This window comes from Camelus bactrianus, chromosome 33, assembly GCF_048773025.1.
Source record: "Camelus bactrianus isolate YW-2024 breed Bactrian camel chromosome 33, ASM4877302v1, whole genome shotgun sequence".
Taxonomy (NCBI): domain Eukaryota; kingdom Metazoa; phylum Chordata; class Mammalia; order Artiodactyla; family Camelidae; genus Camelus; species Camelus bactrianus.
The window spans coordinates 11,673,220-11,679,965 of NC_133571.1; positions in this window are offsets into that span (position 1 = coordinate 11,673,220).

A 6,746-nucleotide genomic window follows, 5' to 3' on the forward strand; every position below is an offset into this window, starting at 1 on the left:
CCCCAGGAGATAGATGTCATTACTACCCCTCATTTCTTTTTATTATTATTGAAGAATAGTTGATTTACAATGTTGTGTTAGTTTCTGGCGTACAGCATAGTGTTTCAGCAATATACATATATATATATATACGTATCTATATATATATACCTCCTTATATTCTTTATCATTATAGGTTATTGAATATAGTTCCCTGTGCTATATAGCAGGACTTAGCTGTTTGCCTATTTTGTATAGAGTAGTTTGTGTCTGCTGATTATCCCCCTAACACACATTTTTTTAATTTTATTTTTTATTGAAGTGTAGTTGATTTACAATGTTTGAATTTACAGTGTACAATGATGCACAGCAAAGCAATTCAGTTATATGTATACATACATATATTATTTTCTTTTCAGAGTCTTTTCCATTATATGTTATTGTAAGATTTGAATATAGTTCCCTGTGTTATACAGTAGGTCCTTGTTGTTTACCTATTTTATATATAATAATGTGTATCTGTTAATCGCAAACTCCTAATTTATCCATCCTTGGCCCTTTCCCCTTTGGTGACCATAGTTTGCTTTCGATCCATGAGTCCATTTTTGGTTTGTAAATAGAATTTGTACCTTTTTCTTTTTAGATTCCATATATAAGTGATGTCATGTTATTTGTCTTTCTCTGTCTGACTTGACTTAATATAATCATCTCTAGGTCTATCCATGTTGCTGCAAATGACCACCCACTCCCCCATTTCTGATGGGTAAACTGAGGCTGGAGGAAGTTAAGCCAATAAATGGTGGAGCTGGAATTCCAGCTCAGATCCCTGTGACCCCAGTTCTGTGTCCTTGGCAGGTACACTATACAATGCAGATGCCTGCCCAGAGTCTTCTTGGATGCTGCCAGTGATGGGGTGCTCAGTAGCTCCCAAGGATCCCCCTGCACTGCCAGAGGCCAAATCCGCCTCCCAGGGTCTTTGACCTCCTCCTTGTGGCTGCCTAGGATGCATCTCAAATGCTAGGATGGCGTGTCTGATTGCGGCCAGGCCTGGTTAAAGCTCTGCAGAACAGCAGGGAGGTGCGGCTGGTGCCATGTGTGAGACTGACTTGTGGTGATGGTGTTTCATTGAAGGCAGCGAGGCTTGAATTGGGTGTGCTGCGTACCGCACGGCCTCGCCCTCCTGGGGGGACACCGAGGGACAGCCCCGCAGCCGGGCGCATGCTGCCCACTCTCTGAGCATTGAGCACCATGTGACCTCGGTGAGGGCTGTGAGCTCATCGCTGTGGCTGCTCTTCCTTCTCCGGGAGGATCGCTGCCCCCACATGCTGTTCGCAGCGTTTTACATCTACCTCTGCAAACCTGCCAGGCGTTCTGGCTGGATGTGCCGCTCGCATTCTGAAGGCTCGTGTTTACCCACCTCTCCGCTGAGCAAATTTACAAGGTAAACATTTTGGGACATCTCGGAGATTAAAAAAAAAAAATCACAACACAAAACCAACACAACTGTGTTGTCCTCCCCAACCCTTTGTTTCTAACTAATACATCATAAGGTGGAATCAACTGAGATTTAAGCTCTTGGCACTGGATCAATTTTGAGATGCCCTCTCCACCCACGTCTCATCTCCAATCTTTCCCTTAACTCCTACTAGAAGCCTCACTGTTCTGCGAGGTGATGGTACACAGAACACAGGATACTGGGTCACCAAGACCTGACTTCAAATCCCAACTCAACCTCTCGATGACTGTGTGATGACAAGTCAGTCAGCCTCTCCGAGCTTGCCTTCCCATGGGAAACTGATACTCACTTGGTGCTGCTGCAGTGAGCTTTAGGCAAAGTGCCTGGGACATGCATGGTTTGGGCTGTTGATCATTCCAGGATTCCATCCTTTCAACCTTGACTAGTTCAACGGTTAGTGATCTTCATCAGTTAAATCTGGATGATGGGGTGATGGAGCAGGAGTTAGACAGGACAGCTGGACCCAAACCAGACACCGAGCTACCCTGGGCAAGTCCCTGAAATTTCTGTGCTTTTGTGCACCCATCTGTCGAGTGGAGATCGTTTTGCTGCCTCTTAGCAGGAGATGAGACTGAGATGGAAAGGGGGGGGGGGTTGCTTAAGGTCTGTTGAAAGGTGAACAGCCCATATAAGCCCCAAGTGCTGCTGCTCAGTCTGGATGCTACGGGGCTCTCGTGGGGAGATGTAATTCAACTCCACAACTCCCCCTTCCTTTCTTTCCACACTTGTCCCTCTTCTCTGCCTCCAGGACACTCAGCAAATGCCTCTATCACAGCACCTCGCATTGTGCTATAATTGCCTATTTACTTGGTGGCCTCCCTGGCCAGCTTTAGAGCAGGGACGGTGTTCATCCTTCCCTGGGTCCCCAGTGCCCAGCCTGGTGCCAGACAAATGACAGACAGGTAATAAACACGTGTTGAGTTGCATTCAGGGCTGCGCTGCACGCCCCTCCCGTCCCACAGCACACTCACATTCCTCCCCGCCCTGCTCTGTCCTCTCTCTCTCCTCCTGGTCCCACCACTGTCCCTGCAGTCCTCTAATTGAACCTTTCTGGGCAGTAAGAAGGCCAGAGATACCCCGCAAAGTAAATGCACCACCCGCAAATAAGCAAGAGTCGCTGCCATTCTATCAGGCAAGCACAGTGTAGGGGGGAGACCCTTTATCTCCCCTTCTGCCCACATTTCCAGCCCCAGGCGGGGTCATGGAGGGGACAAAGCCAGCTCCTCTAATTTGGTGGCGTCCAGCACCGAGCCGAGCAGCCAGTCTCCTTCCTCCCGCTCCTCTTACCTCTGCAGGCAGCTCTGGGCAAACCAGTCAGTCTTCATTAAGACGAGGCACACCTGTTACCTGAGCCTCCTCTGCCCTTCTCCCTGGTGGCAATTAGCCCGGCTCTGGCTGGTGGAGAGGCATGTGCTCCCCCGCTCTCTCCGTGAGACTTTCTTAGTGTACGGGGCTATCAGAATCGCCTGCCCAGGGGTCCTGCTGTCTGCTATGAGATGGCTGCCCCTGCCATCCCAGCCTCTGAAGCACCCCTTGGAGAGGAATTTTAATGTGTGCTGAAGATAGCAGCCAGAGGGGGAGGAGGCCCGGGCTGCTGACGACTCGGGTTTCTGGGCAGGCGAGGGGGGCCTGCACTGGATTGTTTTAAACTTCAAAGAGACAGTTTCAGGAGCCCTGAGTTTATTTATTCCATATTCCCAGCAAAGGTGAGGATGGAGGGATGTAGCCAATCTCAGGGGGGCCAGTCTGGTGTGGAATAGAGGGAGTGGGCCGGGCAAGGGAGAGGGAAGGCGATGTGCTTTGTGAAGCCACCGGCTTCTGATTCACGCAGATCTTCCCTTTCTCCCCAGTATGGACAGAGCACTGCAGGGCCTACCCCGTCTATCCACCCCCAGCCCTAATTATCTCACGACCAGCGGGTGCTTTTGCTGTCTCCTTTCCAAGCCGTTGCAGGCCAGCCACTCTCTGCTGGCAGTGTTCAATTTCCGCCAGAAGTGTCAGAAAAAGAGCCAGAGCGTGGAAGAAGCCAGACTGCCTGGGGAGGGGCACTCCCATTCATCTGCACACCTGCCGGGTACCAGCCGTGAGGTTTGGTCATTTACACCCACACTCTTATTTAACCCTCATGATACCCCAAGACAGCAGGTATGATCCCCTCATCTTACAGGTGCAGTAACTAAGACTCAGAGACATTAAGGAGCTTCCCAAGCATCACGCAGCTGTGAGCAGTGAAGCCAGCCCTCCCTGCCCGGTCTTCTAACTCACAGCGCATGTTCTTCTCAGGGGCAGCCGAGGCAGCTGGAGGGACCCCAGCACTGGAGCCAAGCACAGCCCCTCCTCTGGACCTCATTCTTTGCATGGCCCCCTTTCTCAGCCAGGTGACTCCCCCTCCCCTGCAGCTGAGTTTTCCAACCATCCTGGCCCAGCCAGTGCTTAGGTCGAAGTTTTTTAACTTCTCCTGACTCCCAGGGCAGCCAGATGTGCCTGACCCCTGGGGAGGAGACAAGAGTTGGTGCCCAGCCCTGGCCTGTCCCTAGCTGGGCTCCAGCCCTGTGGTTCCTGATGAGCTCCTGGTTATCCCAAAGGGCGCCAGTGCTTTTCCCAGATCAGCTGATGTTCCTTCACCTGTTTGGATGGGATTCTGAAATCATCGTTAGGAAGCTCTATATCCCAAAGCAGAGGAAGACCCCTATAGGACCCCCTGCCCTGCCCCTGCTAGCCATGGGCCTGACCAGCAGACTCCTCAGGGATTAGAAGAAGAGCTTGGGGACCATTGTGAGAAGTTAGTGCAGAGAGGATCTCGGTGATCAGTAATGGATCATTCTCTTTCTGTCTCAGATAGATAGGACTTGGCAATGAACACTGAGTCTTGTAACTCTACAGTGCCTCGATTTCTCAGTGGGGTGGTGGTATTGCCTTGTCTAGCTCATAGGATCAAATTGGCTTTGAAAAGCCATGATACTGGGTGATGCACTCCCAGGCCCACCGCAGCCAGATGCCACATTGTGGTCACGTGTGTGCCTCTGTGGACCGGCTGGCCTCAGGTCTTCTGTCCAGCCCTGCGCTCTGCACTCCCAGCCTATGGAGAGGCGTGGGCGCTGTGGGTCCCACAGGAAGCAGTTCCTCACTGATGGAGAAACAAATCTCCTCGTGGCACAGAACCAGCCTCAGGCTGTTTAGAAGACCACCCTGCTCCCGCCTTCCTCCCCTACAGATGGGTGGGGAGCAGGGACCAGCCATCTCACCCATATCCCTGTTCTTAAACAGCTCTGCTTTGGGCTTGATGGAGTTGGCAGTTTATCTTCTCTGGATTTGGAAGTGGAGAGCTGGGCCCAACTTCAGCTGGAGGAGGGTGCTGCGCATGCGCCAGAACCTGGAGCCTCACTCCCGCCGCCTTTTCTTCCTGGCCCCCTTCCTTGAGCATAGAGTGGGGCACCCGCCTCAAGGACCCTGGGGAGGGGCTCATGTACCCTTCCGGCGGCTTCCAGAGGGAGACAGTGGCAGAGAATGAAAAGGAGGAGCTGGAGGAGCAGAGAAAGGAAGAAGGAAGGAGGGAAAGCCGGGAGACTAGGAGGGAACAGTGGAGGCTATTTAAGCACAGGGCAACTTACGCGGGAGCTGGGCTTGGGCGGCGCGCCGGGCTGGAGGCTGCTTGGCAGCTGATGCTGAGAGGAAGCTGCAGATTCTAGAAGCCAAAAGAAGATGTCCTTCTGCCAGCAGGGCCCTCAGGGACCTCAGGCAACACTCAGCTTCCAGAGGGCAGGGCAGGGCCATCCGTGGGTCTTATCTGGGCCTGGGGCAACAGGTGTTCATCTGAAGCACTTCTGCTGGGACGGACATCTGAGAGGGGTGTTGTGCACACATGGGTGTATGCGCGCACGTGAGCGAGGCACACTTATCAGTGCACGGACTGCAAGTGTTCCCGTCTGCGTGTGTCTGAGTGTGCGAGTGTACACACCTGCCCCAAAGGCATACAGGCAAGCTGAAGCCACTGCCAGTCCCCCACATCATTCAAAGCACCAGCCCTCCCTCTCCGTGTCAGGGCTGATCTGCCCACTCCCAGCTGACACGGGCTCTGAACCTCGTTCTCTAGACCTTCACCCTCAGGTTCTCACAGCAAACATGCAGAGGGCCAAGCAGTTGCCTTTACAGAGATGGAAATGAAGGGTTCCCTAATCCTTAAGGGTTAGAAATGTGTGGGCAGGTCAAATTAGGGGCCTGGCTCCCCATCCATGGTCGTGTGGCTAGACTCATATCATCAGAGTCGAGGTGTGTCACAAGTCTAAGCTAAACTCCTGGGTAGGACCTTATGCCAAGGTCTGGGGGCCTACAATTCCCAATTTCCATACTTAAAGGAATATTAATATTGGGAAAAATTCTCATGTGGAACAGGGAAAATGTTCTACTATCAGGAACTCAGGGAGGCTTTTTGGCTTTGGAATCTATTGGGGTTATGTTCAAATCCTAGTTATGTGACAGAGGCTGATTATTATCCTCTCTGCACCTCAGTTTTCTCATCTATAAAATGGGAATAATAATAATAGCTAATATTTGTGGGATGCCAACAAGATGACAGGTTCTATTTTAAGTCCTTAATATATATTAATTTAATCCTGACAACAATCTTGTGAGTTAGGAATTATTCTCCCCACTTAACAGATGAGAAAACTGAGAATCAGAATATTAAGTAACGTGCCCAACATCACATTGTGAGTCCACAGTGAATAGGTGACTTGAGCCCCGGCAGTCTGGCGTTTAACCATGGCACGCCTTCGCAACAGGACTGGATAAGTGTCTGAACCTAAGAAACAATTTAACGATAGGTGGCAACTTTAAAACATGTCCGCAAAGTCCTTGAAATTCTTCTTTCAAAAGGCAGAGTCCTCCCTTTGAAAGTCCTGGGTGGACTTTGCAGCTGCCTTAAAGTGTAAGAATGTAGCCAGTAGGACGCTATGTGTTGTCCAAGGCTGCAGTAGCAAAGGCCTTCCAGATTCTTCGGCTGCCCTGTGGGAACCCTGACTGCCCTGAAGCTGCCACATGGAGGGACCACACAGGAAGGACAAGATGCCTGAGAGCCCTAGTTGTTTGTCTCCTCAGTCCAGGCTCCAGACATATGAAACAAAGGAGCCTGGGCTTCTCCAGACCCAGCCATGTCCTGATCGCAACTGCAAGAGAGCCCCCTGCCCCAGGAAGAACTACCTCCCTGCACCCAGGCAACTCGCAGATTTGTGAGCAAAATAAATGATCATTA